General features: G+C 44.1%; 1 protein-coding gene across 3 annotated transcripts in view; it reads left to right on the forward strand.

The window, feature by feature from the left end:
- The first annotated feature begins 5,129 nt into the window (after positions 1–5,129).
- Positions 5,130–20,700, forward strand: part of BMAL1 (basic helix-loop-helix ARNT like 1) — a 104,428-nt gene continuing 88,857 nt past the window's right edge. For all 3 annotated transcript variants that reach the window (XM_080640125.1, XM_080640126.1, XM_080640127.1), the window contains exon 1: positions 5,130–5,351. The gene's annotated coding sequence lies outside the window, so the exon portion shown is untranslated. The remainder of the gene's footprint in view (positions 5,352–20,700) is intronic.

Genomic DNA, 20,700 nt, shown 5'->3' on the forward strand with positions numbered 1-20,700 from the left:
TCTGGCACCATGCTGTCTTCGCTTGTTTCTGTCCCTGATTTCCCCTATATCCTCTGGTAAATCTTCTGACTCTAGAAGTAGTTTTAGTAAAACAGCTTTCTTACAGTCAAATCTCTGTTGTTCTAACCAAAACCCTTTTCTCAAATGTAAGTTTCCTTTATCTTGCTCCAAATCTGTCTGTTGAAACTTTCTTCCAAACTTTTCCGTACCTGACTCTTCACTTATTGCTTTCCTTTTGCTCTTGTTACTCTATTTTCTCCTGTTCCCATTCTTCTTTCAAGTCAGTAAGCACCTTTGGAGAATATTGTTCAGCCCATGCCTCCCACTTTGAGAATTACCTATTTGAGCATCTTCTCCCCTTCTTTTCCCTTCCCTCTCTCTCCCTCTTAGCTGTTGAGAGCATTCATGAAGGCCCATGTACAAATGGGTTGAATGGTGGAGCTACAGAAAAAGAGAATCATAAAGCAGACAGGTGGGGAGAAGACTATTTCAGAGGCCACATGAGCCTAGAGAGAGGAGGAGATGAGAACTTCAGACCTAATGGTGCCTCAGTTCCAGTAGTCCTTTGTGAGGACTTGCTGGGCTTCTTTCTCTAGGTTCCATGAGCTACCCTGTCTCCTCTCAATAAATCTCCCCTTTGGGCTTAAGTTAGTTTAAGAGGCTTCTGTTTCTTGCAACCCCTAAATGTGAAACAACACCCTTATCTTTGAGTCCTAATTATTTTTTCTCTCCCTCCACCCCCCATGAAACCCCAATCAATTGGAGAATTTTAAAAAGTAACACTCTCATCACCTTTGAATTGATGACTCCTGTATATTCGGGGTGGGGCAAAAGTAGGTTTGCAATTTTTAGCATGAAAAATAATATAATAATTAATTAATAATAATGCAAGAATAAACTGTGTTTTTCATACAACTGTAAGCCTACTTTCCCCCCACCCTGCATATCTCTGAATTATTGTCTTTGTTTTTCAGAGGAATTGTCCAAAAGACAAGGCAATTTACTGAAGTAGGTAAGAGTGTGATCTCTGGGGTCAGACTGCTTAAGTAGTCTGAGACCTCAGGAACTCTCTGTGCTTTTGCTTTCCCATCTATAAAATAGGAATAATTGAAGTACCCACTGTATAGAGGTTTGGGAGAATTAAATGAGGTAATGCGTATAAAGCTCTTAGAACAGTGCTTGGCACAAAATAATATAATAATTAACAAATTTATTGCAAACCTACAGTAAATATTGTTGTTGTTATTTATAGCAACACATTTCTACTTGGCTTCCCACAAGGACTTTAACATGTCCATCTCAAGACTTCCCAACTTCCTTCCAAAGAGAGCACACCTGCATAACTCGCTGGCCCTGCCATTGGCTTCTCCATTGACCTCAGGTATGTTGGACTTCAGAGCCTGTGCTTTTCCCATTAGACAGCAGGTCCCAAATTTCACTGCATCTCAGATCCCAGTGACATTGAATCAGATCCTCCAGACTGGGACTTTGGAATCTGTAGTTTAAAAAACTGCTCAGTTAATTCTAATGGATTTGACCATTGAATCAGAATTCGGGGAACTACTGTGAATTACACTAGTTTACCCTCACTAATCTCTAAAATGGTGCAGTAAAATAATAATGATATTTCATATCATTGTTAAGCTAATAAATGAATCTTTATTGTGTGCCAGACACTGTGCTAAGAGCTTTTTATTACCTCATTTAATTCTCACAACAATCCCGTGAAGTAGATACTATATTATTCCTATATTACATATGAGTAAACTGAGGTACAAAGAGATTAAATTAGTTGATAAAAGTCATTTCAGCTAGCAAGTTTAGAGAGTGAGCATGTCAACTACTAGGGTTAATGTGAAGATTATATTAGATAATGTATTTAAAGCACTGACACACAGTGGGTACTCAATAAATGTTTTATTTTCTCTTCATTTTACCTATGTGATTCTGTTCATGCCCAGTGAATTTTAGATTGAGGACAAATATCTGACCTTTAACAGTGCCCAGAGAACTGAAACTTCAATATTCTAGAAGTCAGACAATAAAGGGGAATTAGGTACCAGTGGAAAATGGTGGTGTTTGGAATCCCTAACAGAGAGAAACACAAGAGAAAGCATCTACACTAATAAAAGAGTAAGATGCAAATTGACCATAACTTCGTGATGCCCATCAGCCAATCAGGAGTGAGTATGCAAATTAACCAAACAAAGCTGACGGGTTAATTTGCATATGCAGGCACTGAGCGGCCTGGGGGGCGGGATACTTGTGTTGTCGCCATGGCAATGATGCAGGCATTCCCACACGGCCCCAGCCACTCCAGGCCTCTGGGCAGCGTGGGAAGGTGGAAAGGCGGCTCCGGCCCAAGCGAAGGCACTGCTGGCAGCCAGGGGAAGGAAGGTCCATTCTTGCACAAATCTTTGTGCATCGGGCCTCTAGTAATTATATATGGAAGAACAGGTACACGTGAGCAGAAACAGCAGCGTGACCACTGAGGCCACTGAGTTATTGTGAGGATAGGAAAAGAGGAAAACCAAGGCATCAGGACAGAACCACATCATCTCAGAGGGCAGAGTCCTAAACAGACACCTATTCCAGCCCCACTTCGGCCACATGGTCATCCAGTTCTTACTTGGATACTTTCTGTGACAATAAACTGAACTTATCAAGGCAGGGAAGGCTCTAATTGTTAGAAAATTTTCTTCTTCATATTTATTCATGTAGGGTTTCTATATATATGCCCCCTTTATACTCATATGGCCTGAAGAATAAGTCTAATTTTTCTTCTATTTGACAGTTCCTCAAATATATGAAGACAGTTACCTTGTACCACCTGGGGCAAAACCTTCTGCTTCCTTTAATCTTTCCTCATATGACATATTTACATTCCTCTCTTTACATCCCCAGCCTCTTTACATCCGTCTGTCTGTGCATGTAGAAAATTTTTCCTTGCCAAGCCCTACTTGGAGACAATGTTCAATGTGCATAATGACCAGCACTGGGGAGCACTGTAACACCCATCCTGCTTTACATATCATACTTCTATCAATGCAGCCTAAGACAACATTTATTTATTTTGGCAGCCACACTTCACTGAGGACTCAGATTGAGTTGTCTGTCACCCAAGATCCTTTTAGTCTTGGTCTTACATGCAACTATTAAGATACCTCTGCTGCTGTCCTCTCTTTCAGCAGTTGGTTTCCCAGGGCAGGACCCCCCACATTTATCCCTGTTAGAGTTAGTCCATTGCTACAACACTGCATTTGGCTTGTGCTGTATAATGGTGTTGCTTCCCCTCCTGGCTTTGTGTCATCTGGAAATGTGATGCAAACTCTCTGGGGTTTCATTCAGAACACTGATAAAAGTCCTGACATTTGGGCCCTGGAGAGAGTTTTATGTCATCCTGATGGTAACTGGTGTGGTATGAAGGTTCTAAAGTCAAATAAACCTGGTTTGAATTATGGCTCTGCCACCTACTGTGTGACCTTGGACTAGCTAGCTAAACTCTGAGTTTCAGTTTCCTCATCTGTAAAATGGGGCTATGAGGATTAAGGGAAAAGATGCAGGGAAAGCATTTAGCACAGAGTAGATGCTGCACAAATATTGATTCTCTTCACCCTTTGTTCTGGTCAACATGGATTCATTAATCAGCATCTTTTGGTTGTGGTTACTTAACCAGTTATTCGCCCAATTGATTATACTAGAATCCAGGTCCATATTTCCTCATCTTGTCTACAATATCTTAAAAAGTGCATTGCTAAAATCCCACTTACATACAGTAGTCTCCTCTTGAAATCCAGGCAGAGACAAAGTAAAAAGCAGTATGATTCCACTTGCATGAAAACTTAGGAAAAGTAATAAGCTACCAATGAAGCTGGTTGACCTTGAAAACAGTCAACACCTGGGCCACAGGCACTATTGGGCAACCACTCTGTGCCTGGCAATGAGCTGGGAATATGCAAAAGTTGTACAATGATTAAATGCAGTGTCTGTGTTCAAGGAATAAGGCTAGATTCTAGAGTCTTAGGGGCTAATCTGGGTCACAGAATTTAGTGCAGTGATTTAGTTCTATTACGATCCAGTCAGCAAACATTTATGGAGGGGGCTCTTACTCAGTGCCATCTCACCCCTGTTAGGTGCTAAAAGGGGTGTGGATGAGTATAATAAAAGAAGACACCACCGTCCTTTGTATTCAGGGAACTTAACATCTGGAAGGGGTGGGAGTTCTTTGTGCCAAAGACCCTCTGCTGAGTGCTTGAAATGCAGAAGACAGATTCTGTCCTCTCAGTACCCAAGTTGTATCTTATTATGAAATGTTTATTTTCTGTAACTTTGTTTCTGTCTGTCTCACTCAGGGGTGCAGATGTTTGCGGTAGAGACAGCGGCAGCTGGGATGGTGTCTGCCACACAGTAGGTGGTCAAAACCCAGCTACTGGAAGAAAATGCAGTGGAATCGCTCCAGGTTTCAGTTTTCATTTTTGAACGAGAATAACAGCTCCAACGGGACGCTTGGAGGTCAGAGTAACGATAAGAAGGTAAGAACACTGGATGGAAAAGCCTTCTAGAAATACGAAGTATTCGTTCTCTCATTTGGACTTTGGCAAACCAGGGTGTTTTAGGCACTCGAGTTCCTAAAATTGATTTCCTCGATAGAGATGGAGGAAGGGAAGTGAGGCAATGCTTTTAGTCAGGGTGCCCCAAATGAAGACGGGGAAGGAGGAGAGGTGGCAGAGGTGAGCCAGCCGCCAACTACGGACCCAGGGAAGAGGGACATCCCGGGCGCCAGCAAGGATGCGGATTCTGCACCCGCAGGGGCAACGCGAGTGACAGACCTGAGGGAAAGGGAGAGCGCAAGGGCGAGGAAATCCAGGGAAAGCGCGCAGATTGGCCCTCTGCTCGGGGCGTGCGCTTCTGTGTGCCAAGCGATTGGTGGCGGGAAAGTGGCAGGTAAACCAGCCCCCGCCGCCTCGCCATTGGCCAGAGGCCTCTCCAGCAGCCACACAACTGGCCAGCGGAGCGCCGAGCCGTGCGCGGATTGGCCGGGGGCACGAGCCGAGTCCGGCTTGCTTCGGGCGCTCGGATTGGCTGGCAGGAAGAGGCAGGTATCCGGCCTCCGCGTCTCCTCCATTGGTGGGCGGGGAAAGGGGGTTGGGCACAGCGATTGGTGGGCGGGGGGCCGGGCCTGGGCCGGCGGGGAGCGGATTGGTCGGAAAGTAGGTTAGTGGTGCGACATTTAGGGAAGGCAGAAAGTAGGTCAGGGACGGAGGTGCCTGTTTACCCGCGCCGGACTCACCGCCGCCGCCGCCGCGGGATCCGAGTGGGGGCGCGGGCGCGGGCGCTCCCGGCGAGCCACGGTGAGTGTCGGGCTGGCCGCGGTCAGCGGCATGGCCCCGAGCACCCCACCGGGGGCCGTTAGCACCTTAGTAGGCGCAGCGACCCCGCCGCCGCCCGGGTCGCTGCCCGGCCGCCCGGGAACCTTGCCCGACGTGCCCGCTGCCGGCCTTAAAGGGCCCGTGCCCGCTCCCTGCCCCCACCGGGGCCGTGAAGAGGCTGCGCCCCTTAAAGGCGCCGCGCCCGTCCGCCCTCATCATCCCTCACGGGAGCCGGCGCTGCTGGGTAGGAAGGGCAGAGGTGCCGCAGGCGTCCCTAAAGGGACCGGGAAAGTACCTACGTCCCCTCCGCGGGCATCGCTACCTGACACAGGGAGGGAGCATCCAACTACCCCTTAAAGGGACAGCTCCGCCTTTTGGGAGCAATGACCGACTGAAAGCGAGTCCTAGAATGTATCCCCGGGAGCTGCGTGGACCCCGGAGGGGTCTATCCTTGACGGCTGCATCCCCAAGGGCGTTGGGCGAGCGATGCCGCTTCTGCACTTCCTCCGCCTCTCCTTCACTTCCCTTTCGGGAGCCTGCAGGGCTGGGTGGGGGTGGGGAGGGCGTCTCCTTCGGGCTTAGGGAGTCCGAGCCTGCCCGCCCCTTTGGCCCTAATCGCCGGGGCTAGCGCTGCACCCGGGAATCCCCGGTCCGAGATGGGGCTGACCCCAGCCTGCGAACTTTGCCCAGCCTGAGCCGTCTGGGTTCTGGGCAACCCCAGGAGGAGCCCTTGTGGGTATGCGAGCAGGTGCCCCACGGCGCGGAGATGTCGCCCGGCGTCCAGGTGTGGGTGGGCCCGCCGCCGGTCCTGGAGCCCTGGAGCGCCGCGGAGGGCGCAGCGAGGCTGGCTTTAGCACCAGGTTTGACACATGTCAGAGGAGAAAAAGGTTCCCGCTCTTGATTGCCGTGGTGTTGACAGCCAAAAGAGCTTTCGTTTGCTCAGAGGAAGAAGTAGAATAGAAATTAATACCGACCTTATGGGGCACGAGTCAACCACCCCAGGGGTCGGGAGAGCTGGCTGCAGGACGCACGCAGGTGCCGACGCTCAGATATGGGAAGGGCTACACTAGCCTTTGGCGTCTGTTGTCAAGTTTATCTTGGCCGATGGGGGCACCAGGCTGACGCCCCTCACATCACATTCCCTGTTCCCTTTTCCCTCCCTCAAGAGCAAGGGTCCTTCTCAGGCACCTAGCGTTGTTTTGGCATTTTGGTGCTTGTGATCCCTCTGCTTATATAGTTACTGCTCGAGAAGGAATTATTAGCCAAGTTTTATCGCCCAGCTCCCAGAAATAAGATTTGATATTTATGAAGAAACATTTCTTGACTATTGTATCTGTATTTCCAGGGTCTTCTTTAAAAAAAAAATCCATAAAAACTGCTGATGCATCTCATTTCTCTCAACACTTGTTTGTCATCTGCCCTTCTGACATCTGCTGCTGTTCCCCCTTTAATCTATTTTTAAATGACAGCTATTATTTCAATTCTTCTGGTCCCATTGATATCAGGATCTGTCAATTTGGGTTGGTGGAGTTTTTAATGTAATGGTTGAATCATGATCTTAAAATAATCATTGCTTCTCCTGAGCAGTTTCAAATAATCTCATGCTCTGTTCTTGCAAGAAATCACTGCTGTTAAATTTGATGTTCATATCAATGAAATTCCAAAAATATTTTTAAAACACAAAATTAAATCTTTCAATCCATGCTGTTACTGAGTCACTTTATTGATAAGTCTTTAAAGCAGTTTGTTGAACATACTTAAAAGGCTTTAAAATGATTTTGAAATTATCTGTAGGATCTAAAGCTGAATCTGTAGAAGCATTTTGGTTTTGTTTGTAAATGTAGCCAGTGAATAATGATAATATTAATAAGTTAAAAAACAGTTAAATATGTACGTTATTCCAACCCATAAAATTTTAAACGAGAGAGAGAGAGAGAGAGAGAGAGAGAGAGAGAGAGAGCAACAGGTGTGGTGGAAGAGCTCTAGCCTGAGAGTTAAAATAACATGGTTCCAGCCCAGACGTGGGCTTTCATGGCTATGCCGCTGGGGCAAGTTGCTGAACTTTTCTGTGTTCTAGTTGCCTCAGATGAAAAATAAGGCAGTTGAACGAGGTGATCTCAGAAGTTTCTTCTGCTGTAAAGTTCTATGTGTCTCTAAATATTTAATACATTTGAATTCAGGTTGGTATTTTACCTGCTGAAACCCCTGGAATATCTGAGCTGAAGTCCTATTTTCATAGAAACTTAAACAGATGGTGTTTTAAAGAATCCATTTCAAATGATTTATAAATAATGACGTCTTAGGAGTTTGTCTACTATTTGCAAAAAAAGGTTTGCCTATCACAGGGAGGAAAAGGAAGTGGCCGTGCTTTCAGATTTATCCCTCCACACCGACAGTCTCTACCCAATTTATGTACTAAACGATGGACAGTGTAGAAAGACTTGGCTATATTAACAGACTCTGTGAGAATATGAAAAACTAAATATTTCATTTGTCTTTGACATAATGGTTGCCTTCCTTTTATGAGCTTACTTTTATTTGTGATTCCATCATCAACTTTCACTGCCGTGGAAGAAAGTAAGTATTAAAGAAACATTGCCTCTCACAATGTTACAATTATAGGAGGTGATTTCAGTTACTGTCATGATAAACACTTGCAGGGAAATAAAAAAAAAAAAAATTCTCTGTAGACCTTAAGGTTCAGTTAGGAGCCCAGAAATAGGCATGTTGCCCTTTCCACAGTCCTTTCTCTCCTCATTGCCACTTTATCATAATACCCAGGCACTCCTAACTCCATCCACCCTGGCTGTTCTTTCTTTCTCTTCCATTCATACTGGCTCTCCCTCCCTCTCTCCCTCCCTCCCTCCCTGACTTAAGCTCCCTTGGTATTCTTCCTTCCTGCCCATAATGTCCTGTCTCTTCCCTCCCTTCCCTCCATCTTCTCCTCTCCTTCTAGTTCAGAAAAAGCAAGTGGATCTCTGCTCTGTTCCCTCTTCTTGGACCCTCACTTTCGGTGGGAGCTCAAGTCTGGTAGCAGGAACTAGGACTCGGGTTCAGGCTGTGTTGCCTTGGACAAGTGCTTGACTCTTCTGGCTGCAGGCAGGCTCCTTTTCTGTGGTGTAATGACAGTGCCTGCCTCATGTATCTGTATGAGGATCAAGGGAACAAGAGAGATGATGCATATAAAATGCCTGGCACACAGGAAGCCCTCCCCCATTGCCTGCTGCCACTCCTTCCCACTGCTGCCAGAGTCCTCTCGCCGGAATATCCTTCTGTACTGTTTTTCTTCAGCCTCCTTACCAACCCCAGAAAAACCTTTGTCTTGATTTAGGAGAGGAAGGATGGAAGACAAAGAAACAGATCTGTTATAAGCCTGCTTTCACATTTCTATACTTGGTCCCCCTGAGTCTCCATCCCTCGCCCTCCTTCCTGCCTGGCAACCTCTCACAAGGCTGCAAACATTCACCTTCTCTACGCTGTCATCTGCTCCATCCTTAGGTCCTGCCCTCTGGCTTCTCGCTCTACCACCCTTCTCTATATTTCTTCTGAAAGATCTCAGAACCTTAAATATTGAATTCCAGGGGCCGTTCTTAGTCAAAAGTAATTGTTCTTTGCCCCTTTGCAGCTTTTACCCTGCCTGTCTTTCTCCTCCTTGAAATCCCTTCCTTCCTGTATCTTTGGGTTATGATGCTTTTTTGTTATTGTTGTTGTTCTCTTCCTGCATACCCTCAAGGTGGGTGTCTATCCTGGCCTCCACTCTTCACGTTATCTCCTTTGCCTAGAGTCCCATTTTTAATCCTGGTCTGTCTCCTGCTTCAGCTGCCAGCAGGTTCACTGCACACACTCGCAGCAGCCTGTAGCCAGCATTGTGGCCTTGGAGTTACAGATTGCAAACTGCTTGCAAGTACTGTCATCCTCCTGACATCCTGGTGCTGTACCTTTTCACTCCTAAGCTGTCCTGAGACACAGTTTGGTTGGGTGGTTAATAACACAGACTTCGGAGCCAGATTTCATATCCTGTTTTTTTTTACCAGGTTTATGACTGTGGTCAAGTTGCTTCGTTCTCTATGTCGTGGTGTCCTCATCTACAAGACTGGGATCTCTGTAGTCCCTATCTCAATGAGTTGCAGTGTGGACGAAATGAGTTAAAACATTAAAAATGCATGAAGCTATTCATGGCACATAGTAAGCACTCAATGAACGTTAGCTGTCTGCATTGCTGCTGCTCCTTGCCTCTCCATAGCCAGCCCACCTGTCTACCAGGCTTTGCTGTGTGCACAGGACCGTCCAGTCAAACTGAAGGACTTTCCATTCCCTGGACCAGCCCTTGGCCCTTCCCAGGCCCCAACCTTCTCATGTCCAAATCCTACTCTGCTTTAAGACCCAGCTCAAATGCTTAGTGCCCCAGCTATTACTTCATTTTGTTTTTGTTTTTCTTCCTCCCCATATCTAACAGTCGTGTGCCCCAGCCCGTGGTCTACCTGATTCTCTTAGGTACTGCTGCATTCCATGTTGTGTTGGGCTGTCTCTGGGCATATCTCACTTGGCAGGGAGTCCACCTTGATTTTCCAAAATGACAGGCACAGGGAGCCTTCTGGATATGCTTATTCCAATGAACTGTCTGGGGGAGGAGATGGGATGGGATAAGGCACTCAGGGACTAAGCAGCTGGAGGGAAGGGGACTACACCAGTGGAGAGGTGGGGGCATGAGATGAGAAATGCAACAGGGGCACGAATGGACATGGTCACGAGTAAATAAATAGTCTACATGGAAGGAGGGTTTGAGTTGGGGACTTCACCTCTGGGGAGATGGAATTGGATAAGCTTTAGTTATCTTTGTTTCGGGGGAATGTTGAGTGCTGACATTTGATGGCAAATGATTTTTATGTTAGTACATGCTGTTCTTTTAAGTAGTATAAATTCTTGTTTATCCAGCCTGGTTAGAGAAGGGGTTGGATGGTCTGCCTAATTTAATATTCTGGTTAATACTCTACCCATTGGATTTTGTACATATGCTGAGTAAAACATTTACATGTTTTCAAAAGGCCAGAGAAATCTTATGGAGCTAACTGCCTCTAGCTGCTAACCACTAATTTGAAATGTGTGACCTAGGCAAATTAGTTAGTGTCTTTGAGTCTGATTTATCTCATCTGCAAAATAGGAATAATAATAATGATGGTAATAGCAGCTAACATTTATTGAACACTCTGTCATCTTATGTTTATTAACTTGCTTAATCCTCATAACAACCCCATGAGGTAGGTGCGATGATTATCCTCACTTATCCACAGTGTGGTGGTTTTGCAAACTGCTCAAGGTCACTCAGCTGGGGTGGGGTGGGGCAGGATTTTTAAGTGGGGACTCCAGAGTCTGCTCTCTAACCCAGCAGATGTCTCCTGGGAGGAACCACTGAACTAGATCCTGTACTTGAGGCTCTCAGCACCATGCCAGGAGCCTACTAGGCCCACAATAATTGGTGACCAATCTTATTGTTGACAAATGGGGTATGCACCTCCTTTTAAGCAGGACTGAGGTCCTTGGCAGCGGGACGCAAAGGTTGCATGTTTGGCTACTACCCTAATAGCAGTTACAAGGGCTCGTGAGCATTATTCTCACTCATATCCTGTTGTGCATTTCTGTCTCTCTTGCTTATTCCTGCCCTTCTGCAGCATTGCTCTTACACAGGCCTTGTGTGGCTCAGCCAGCCCCTCCCCAGGCAGCTTCTTGTGTGAGATGAACCTCTGAACAGAACTCATTACCGCCCGCCCGCGCCCCCAACCTCTCCCCCCGCCCTGCCCCGCCCCAGTCCCCATCATAGCCATCTGCAGATCTCCTCACTGGGGCGAGATTTTTTCAAAGTCTCTCACCTTCCTCCTCCTCTCCCCAGCTCCTTACCCTAAAGACAGACGTTTGCAGCCTTGGGCTGTGTGTGTGTGTATTTTTTTAATGCCAGTTGTTCCCCAAATACATTTATATAGTAAGGGAAATATTGTTTTATGTCAAGAACCTGTTACATAAAAATATGTTATATAATGTTAAAATATATACTGCACAGGGAACTTAGATACTACTTTTTTCAATTAATAAAAAAAGATAAACACAAGCTATACTGGATATAATTAATCTCGGATTTGGAGGCGTGGAAAGACAAGCTCTTCCCTCACAGCTATCTCTGTTATCCTCCTTGAGTGCTCCGATTGTAGGATGTATGGGAAGTTGACCTGAATCTGCCATGGAATCTATTGTGACATAGTCTGGAAATGGTCTATTTTTAAGGAGGAAAATGCCTTGACATCTTGCTCACTAACATCTCTCATGTCTAAGCAGAAGGAAGCTCTTTTTGTCCCACCTATTTAGACCATTCAGGTAATGGTCTAAACATGTACTAATCAGTTTTTTGCTTTACCCTCTACATCATTCAATTTTTCCCGCACGATATGGCCAACTTTGCCTTCCAAGAACAGCCCTGTTGCCAGCGGCATGTGGTTGACTACCCTGTGTCCAGTCCTTCCATCTGATCCTGTTTCTCCCCCCTCCTCACCCCCCTCCCGCTGCCATTCCCAGAAGGAGCCTAGTGCCTGAAGTTCAATTTTGCTTGTTTCTGCCCTGCCCTGGCTGGGCCACCCCATGATATACTCTCTGTTGCTGTATGTCTTTATTCACATCACTTTGTTGACCTGAGAGGTTCTCTTCTTTGCCTTGGCCTGCCTTGAGTCTCTCACTTCTTTGGAAGCCTCTTCTGATGATATCTCTATCTCTCTATCTCTCCTTTTGATTGCCAGCCATTCATTAGTACTTCATATTTAGAAAGTTATCATATCATATCTAATCAGGATGGCCAGTTCTCTCATTTTTAAATTGTTTCATGAATTATCTTGACCTCACTTCCCACTCTCCAACTCTACTCATTTACTCATTCAGTGACGTTTATTGGATGCATATACAGCAATGAACAAAACAGAGTTCCAGTAAGAGGAGACAGACAATAAACAGTTAAACATGTTAACTCCTGGCAGTGATAGATGCTAGGAAAGCAATCAAATAGAGTAAAACAGTAGCGATGATGAATGGTAGGAAGGAGGTTGCTTTAGTTGGGTCTTCCAGGGAGGCCATTCTGAAGAGGTAACATATGAGCTCAGCTGCAGGAAGATCTGAGGGAAAGTATCCCAGGAAGAGGGAACAAGTGCAAAGGCCCTAAGGTTAGAGGTATCTTGATTGTTTTTGAGGAAAAGGCCTGGGTAACTGGATTATGAGTTTGTTATGTACAGATGTTTTATCCTCCCTGTAGCCCTTAGCCCAGTGCTAGGAAGGCCCTGTAAATACTTGCATACAGAATTAGAGCATTTGCCCTTGGTTATATATTGTATAAATAGCAGTTTACTGTACTCTGCTTAGAAGACTTTTACTAAAACATATTACATGTAAGTAAATTAAGGGTTTGAACGGCTTTCTCATAAATGTACCCTTAGCATGAATCACCAACTATTACTGTTTTAAGTCTGTTTAGTGTAGAGCTTCAGACCTCAGAATTGTTTCACATGCACAACCATCTTAAAAACAGGTTTTGTTCCAACAGTTCATTTGTAAGGCAGTTGATGAAAATTTACGATAAGTTTTTCTATAGAGAAAAAATGAACTAAATGGTGGTTTAGCTCCCAGGCAAGCCCACAAAAGCCATTTAGTGCTGCCTGTAGCTGAAACCATACTGTTTAGTACTAAAGCGTTACCAGAACTAATTAAGCCTTCTGAAGCTAGACCCCTCATCTACATAGCATTATAGGCCATTTACTTTTAGTATTAATGAGACCCATTTTCCTTTGTCACATCTCCTAGTATTTCTTCAGTCTGTCAGAAAGTTTTATAAAAGAGATTTTTACCTTTGTGCCTTTAAGATTTTGTTTCATGTGTAATAAATGAGACAGTGGTGTGGAGAGCAGGGAAAGCCCTGAACTGGGAGTTGGGAGAGGCCTAGGCTCCAGTCTTGGCCAAGCATTGACTTACTGAGTTACTTTGAGTAAGTTGCCCTCATTGAACTTTGATTTCTCAGGTCCTTGTTGGCTATGAAATCTTGTTTTCTCACTGTGACAGGAAAATATGAATATGTGTGTGTGTGTGTGTGTGTGTGTGTGTGTATAAATAATTATTATTATTATTTAAGCCTACCTTCAGATGGCTACCTCAAATTTCTTTTTGACGAAGTAGATCACACAAAAATGAGGAACTCAAGAAGTTCCCATGCATAGTGTTCAACAGTTACGTATTCAACATGAACCTTGATTTTGATCTGCTATCTTTTTTGATGAATTGGAAGAAATTTTTTCCTAGAACTTTTGGTCCAGATAAGATTCCTGTGTTCTTGACCAACTTATCTTCCATGTAATTATGTAAATCGTTTTTCTTTTTAACTCTTAAGTTTAAAAATGGTGACTATGGTTTGTTGCTTATGAAATATACTTATAAGTGCCCTTAGGGAATGAAATGAGTTTGCAGGAGAGAGCAGAGCTGAAAGAGTGTGGGATCAAAACATTTTAAAATGTTAAATGCAAAGCTATTTTCAGTATCCTGCTGGAAGGAAAAAAAAAATTTTTTTTAAGGCTTTTGAAGATACAAGAGGTTTCTGCTCCAAAGGAGAAAAGAGCCTCAGATTTTGCTGTGGGAGAACTACCTAACTACCAACTACCAGCCCTGCCTCTTTCCCCACCTCTGAGTTTTGTTTCCTGTTTTGTTTTGTTTGTTAGGTTTTTTGGTTTTTGGGTTGTTGTTGTTTTTTTTTTGTTTTGTTTTTTTTGCATCAAGTGCCATATTTGCTATTTGGGAAGTTTGATATTTAAATAATGATAGAGGCAGAGATCAGCTAGGGTGTTAGGAAATTAGAGTTTAAGTGACTTAGGATGCCGAATGCTATGCTGTAAACTTCCCCATCTAGACTGAGGGATGCCTCATTGGGAGTGACAGAACACTTTTAACACTGCGTCTTTTTGGTCAGTTGAGAATGGTACTTTACATTTTTTCTTTTTTCTTTGTTTGAAGGCATAGCAAGGAGTTGGTGCAAAAAGTTGTTGCTCTGTGGATTTTACTTTGGAACTAAAAGGTGGCATTACAACTAGTCTTCCTCCTTAGATTCTGGAATATGAACAGTTATTTTGTCCATATAGTTGCTGTATCCCCAGCAACTAAGACAGTGGCTGTGCAGCGTAGTCACTTAATAAACAGTTGTTGAATGAGTGAATTCAGCTGGGAAAAACCTCAACTCTCTCCCTTTCTGATAGTGCAGACTTGTGAGCTTGGTCTTACAAGGGACCTTGTGGTTTAGATCACGATTTCCTTTTGACATTTTATTCTTCAGGTTGGCCATATATCAGTATCTTTTATTGATTATTAGAAATTAACTGGCAGTGGTTGTCCCTGCCCTACTGATGTTCATCGTTCTGTTATCTTGACTTGGCTTCAAAGTACAGCAAATTAATAGCTGAGCCACATCAACTCAAAGAAAACTTGTGTATCAAAGAAAACTTGTGTATTTGGGCATAGTACTACACATTTATTTGTTCAGTCAACAAATATCTGAAGGGCTATATACCAGGCACCATGCTAGACCCAGAGGGAGAGCAGAAATGATTGTTGTGGCCAAAGAGCCTGCAATTTCACCTACTGCTGTAAGATAACCCCAGGCCATGTATAATGCCAATATAGTGGTCTAGACCAGTGGTCGTCAAACTCATTAGTCAACAGAGCCAAATAGCAACAGTACAATGATTGAAATTTCTTTTGAGAGCCAAATTTTTTAAACTTAAACTTCTTCTAATGCCACTTCTTCAAAATAGACTCACCCAGGCCGTGGTATTTTGTGGAAGAGCCACACTCAAGGGGCCAAAGAGCCGCATGTGGCTCGCGAGCCACAGTTTGCCGACCACGGGTCTAGACTACCTATAAATGCTATAGAGGTTTAGAAATGAGAAAGAGCTTTGTGAGGAGGAGGAGGAGGCTTCATAGAGGTGACCAGTTTTAAACCTGACCTTTAAGGAGGGATAGGATTTAGATTCACACACAAGGAAAGCACAGGTATTTCAGGGACGGATGGGTGGCAACATAGCACAAGGATGGGTGGCAATAAAAGCACAGAGATAGGAATGACAAGTTTGTGTTCAGGGACATAGACTTACTTGGAATGAAGGGTTCACAAATAATGTGGAAACTTAAGTTTGGAAGATCATTCAGGATACATGTCATTTCAGATTACAATAATTGCTAATATAGAGTTTTTATGATGCTCTTAGCATTTCACATGTGTTATTTCATCTAATTCCTACAAAACCCCACAAAGTAGGTCTTATTATTAGCTTCATTTTAGAGATGAGCAAATTGAGGCACAGAGCTATCCAATAACCTGCCTAAGGGCACATCGCTGGTAAGCGGTAGATTCAGGTATAAAAACTAGGCCCCAGTGGACTCTGTTGTCTCCCTATGTCCTCCAAATGCAGGATTGGGTTTGGTTGGGTGGTTTTAGAGTCATGCACTGGAAATGGACAAGACTCTGTTGAACCCACTCCTTCAGATTGCAGATGAAGAAACTCAGCGAGGTAATGGCAGGTCAAAGTTTGTTTGCTTAGTAGAGACTGGTAGGCAGTGGAGAACCATGAATTTGTTTTATTATGATTGTGATGCCAGTGGCATGAAATAATTCTCCTTAGAGCATTAGTCCAGTGTGAGTGTTCCCGTTGGATTGTAGCAAAGAGGGACTCACTGATAGGAGGCTGCTAACTGAATCCAGACAGAGGGTGAGAGGAAACCAGAACCGGGAATTAACTGACAATTATGTTAATCAGCATGACTGTTTTCAGTCACCCTTTAGATTTTTAGAGTGCGGGGAACATCTGCCTGTGTGAGTGGCTTTCAAGTATGTGAATCTGCACTGAACTGTGACTGTGATACCTTGGTTAATGAATTCTCCAGAAGCAAAGCGCCAGCCATTATGAAAGTTGAATGTTTAAAAACAAATATCCAAACTTTCTGGAATGAGCACTGAATTGAGAACCAGATAACCTGTATTCTAGGTTGCTTCCACTACTTAAGCAACAGATAGTCTAAGCCAGTGGTCAGCAAACTGCTGGACAAGAATTGTTATACCTGTACCACAAATAAGGAATCAAATTAAAAGTCGCTAAATACCTCAGACTTGTTGATTCCTTATCTGTGGAACAGGTATAACAATTCTTGTCCAGCCCCTTACAATGTGGTTCTGATGCTGGAGTTAGATAAGGAAATGTTTTGAAAGCTGGAAAGTTGTTCCGTGGTTGTAGGGAGCAGCTTTCTGGATTTAACAAGGCATACTAACCTTACAGGGATAGCTTGGAGGGCCCAGAAGGAAGTTGCCCACCTCCAGGGCTTGTTAGGGATGTGGCGCTGTCCACCAGTTGGGTGCTGACAGACCTCATTTTGCTGAGTAGGGCTATATTTTAAGGGTGATATTACATTTCACCTTTAGATATGAGGAGCCACAGCCTGAGCATGGATGGAAAAGTTAGATGCAGACATCCAAGTTGATCTGTTCTCTGCACATACCTCTCAGGATAGTGATGCTCTGCTGTGAATCAGAAAAACTATTGTCAAGATATGGCCAGCTAGCCAGGGGGGCATTCTTGGATGTCTTACCTATCCTGGGGTATAAGGCAGAAGTCCAGAAAAACCTTGATTAGCTTGATGGATTAATAGGTGAGCCAGTAGGCTGTCCAGGTAATATTTGACTGCAAAGTCTGTACCAAAGTCTTGACATGAAGGACGGAAGATTTGCCAAATCCTAATTTTTGTTAGTATCGCATGATGTATCTATTATTATTGTTATTAAATTATTAATAACAGCACCTAACCTTCAAGTATTTACCATCTGCCAAGTACTGTGCTAAGTGCTTACAGGCCCTTTCCCATTTAATCTTCACCATAGTCCTAGGAGTAGGCACCTTCAGTCCCACTTTCTAGAGGTGCCTCAGATGACGAGTGGAGAAGCTGTGATTCAAACCCAGGACAATCTCCTGAGCCTGCACTCCTTTAACAGCATCAATCTTCTTCTTCACTTTTCCTTCTTCTTTCCTGCTTCCTGTCTCTGATTTTGGGGTTTCTGACAGGGCAGTGGGTCTTTTGGGAGGCATTTTGATTGATAGACATGTCACCACACAGTGGTCTCTGCTCACTGCAGCACTCCCTTCTTCACAGCAATGGCTGACATCTAGCAGCTCTCGCTGGCTACTCTGTGGCTCACGAGCAATGGATGCCAACAACTAATGCAGCAGATTGAATACTCTTGTCAGCTAATGTACTTGGGGGATTGTAAAGAGAGAAAAAGAGGACAGCAAAAGAAATTGCTCTGGGTCCGTTTTGCAAAAAGTGGCTGGGTAGCTTGTAGGCTACTCAGTTTTCATGTTAATGCTTGTCAAAAATCTCCCCACAAAAGCCTTTCCAAATGTCACAGTCCCAGTGACACCATTTACCTCTGTGTGATTTACAGAGCACTTTTACTGCACTGTCTTGTTTAGTCTTCACCACAACCCTATGACAAGAGGTGAAATAAAGATAAGAGTTTAAGTTATTTTTCAGGGTCCCAGAGCCAGTCAGTGGCAGAACCAGGACTTAACCCTGTTTTTCTGACTTTAACTTCTTTCTTCCCAAGTTCATCTCTGCTTTCTTTATTAAAGATGTTGTCAAATGTTATGATTTACTGTATTTAGAAGTCATCATTAAAGTGAAGTATTTTGTGCTGCACACTGTTACCAAATTAGAATAACTGATTCAGAATAAATAAAAGGTCATGTGATTGGTTGTTGTGTTGGGTTTAATTGCTTTGCACCTGCTTTCTATGGTTCAGACTATACATAGATCCTTTGTGGTATATTATTGGGTCAACAGCCCTTCTAGCTTTAAAAGTCCCAAGGCTTTAATAGATAGTAAAACACAAGTTTACATAATTTATTTTAAAAGTTGACCATGGAGTTCTTGGTTAGGAACACAAGCTCCTATTATCACATTGTTTCCATGGTGAAATTGGCCTTGGCTCACATCGTGTCAGCTCTCAGTGCCTTTTCTAGGAATGGAGAGAACTGCTGAAGGAGAGAGGACTGGTCATGCTTATTACTTGGAGCTCTCTCCCTCTTGTCACTGCAGGAGGCTGATTTGCTTTTCTGGGCCCTCTCAATTTTCCTGTGTCCCAAACATAAATCATCTTTGAGGTCCTGGTTTCATTTTTTAAAAAGTTTTCCATGAAATAAACCTTAATGGAACCCTTTCTTATATGGTTTTGAATATCCCCTTTAAAATATGTCATTGGTGCCTGGCCATTGTGCACCAAACGGTTGATGGTTCGATTCCTGGTCAGGTCACATGCCCAGGTTACAGGCTCAATCTCCAGCCAGGGGTGTGCAGGAGGCAGCCGATTGATGTTGATGTTCTCTCTCTCTCTCTCTCTCTCTCTCTCTCTCTCTCTCTCTCTCTCCCTCTCCCTCTCCCTCTCCCTCTCCCTCTTCCTCTCCCTCTCCCCCTCTCCCCCTCTCCCCCTCTCCCCCTCTCCCCCTCTCCCCCTCTCCCCCTCTCCCCCTCTTCCCTTCTCCCTCTCTCCCTTCCTCTCTCTCTAAAAATATCAATAAAAACATCTTTTAGGAAAAAAAATTGAATGATGTCATTGGTGACAAAGGGCTTTACTAGGAGAATGAAGAATTTGTCTCACTCAAGCTTCTTGTATTACTTGGGACACAGAGCAAATTCTGTATTATAGAGACACACAGACACAATGGCTGAAAACAGGTGGAAGCTCATTTCCCTCTATTGTACCAATCTAGAGTAGATAGTGGTCCAGGTCATCTGTCTTCAGTATTTGGCTTCCACGTGGTGGTTGAAAGTGGAAGCTTTGGTTTTTACCATTTCCCAGAGGAAAGATCAGGGGGCACACATGCAGTCATTTTAAGGTCTAGACCTGGAAATAGTATATTCTTTTATCCCAGTGACCAGAACCTAGTCATATGGCTACATTTACCTGCAAAGGAGGCTAGGAGGTAAATGTAGTTGAGAGGCCATGAGTCCAGCAAAATCTGTGTTTTCAAAGGATGAAGAGGAGATAGAACATTGTGGGAAATGAGTAGTCTGCTACATCATGGTACCAATGGGAGGGAGTAAGTAAAGTTTGAAGTTGGTGCCTGGATAGCAGGGGAAATTTGAGTCTAGGGTTAGAATCTAGGCAGGCACACAGAAATCATGGCATCTGCAGCCATCTAGAGGTCAGGGCAGTTCATTGCTCAGAAGCTAGGCAGCCAGATAGAACCCAGGTGCTAGAGGGGATGAGAATAATCCAGAAGACTTCATTATTAATAAGAGGAAATTCACCAGTGTGAGTGGTACAGTCCAAGAGCACTGGACTAGGAATCAGAAGACCTAAGGTTTGAGTCCAGTCCTTCCACTGAATAGCCTGGGGCAAAACTCCAATGACCAGTTGCTTTCTCATCTACGATATGGGAATAATGGCGATCGCCTTTCCTGTCTCCCAGGTTTAATGTGAGGGTAATGGATGGGGAAGTGTTGTGCAAACTGCAGCCCCATGGAAATGGGCATAGCATCTGTGTTACTCACATTTGTGTCACCAGCACCCAGCCCAATGCCTGGCATGGACATAGTTATTGAATGAAGTGTAAAATATTGTGAAAGGTGAGGAAAGTGCATTGTGGTGAGGAGATCTTGATCCCAGACAGTCATCTCTACTAGGCAGGAAGGTTTTTCTGCTCTCCACTGGCCAAGGCCTAGGGCTCACACGTAAAACCCCACCAGGACGTGGGCAGACACCAGGACAACTCCTGACTGGGTGGCCTATGACATATAATTTGTCTTTGGAAAGACCATTTGCTGACACCATGGTTTAGGTGACATAGTTCAACAAAACTGGCAGTAGGACTTTCATTTGGATGTGATGGTCCATGAATGTGAACTGATCGTTTTTAAATGGTTTGCTCCACCCAAAGACTGGAAGATGAAATCTACCCAAGGCCACCAAAACTTTATTTCTTGCTTCAAAATAATCAGGTGCAGTTATAAAATTCTGTTGATTTGGGGAAAATGTGTGGCTTATTCAAAGATAAGTATTTGTTGAAACTAAAGATAGAGGTAAGAGGATACACAGATGAGCCTAATGTTTCTGGTTTATGGGCTATTTCTGTTCTAGCAAAAGGATTTTTTGTCATTTGATGGGAAAATGGGGGTTCAGTGGAATAATCAGGATTTTTTAAAAAAATGTATTTCTTTATTGATATCAGAGAGGAAGGAAGAGGTAGAGAGAGACAGAAACATCAATGATGAG

This window comes from Plecotus auritus, assembly GCF_963455305.1.
Source record: "Plecotus auritus genome assembly, chromosome: 9".
Taxonomy (NCBI): domain Eukaryota; kingdom Metazoa; phylum Chordata; class Mammalia; order Chiroptera; family Vespertilionidae; genus Plecotus; species Plecotus auritus.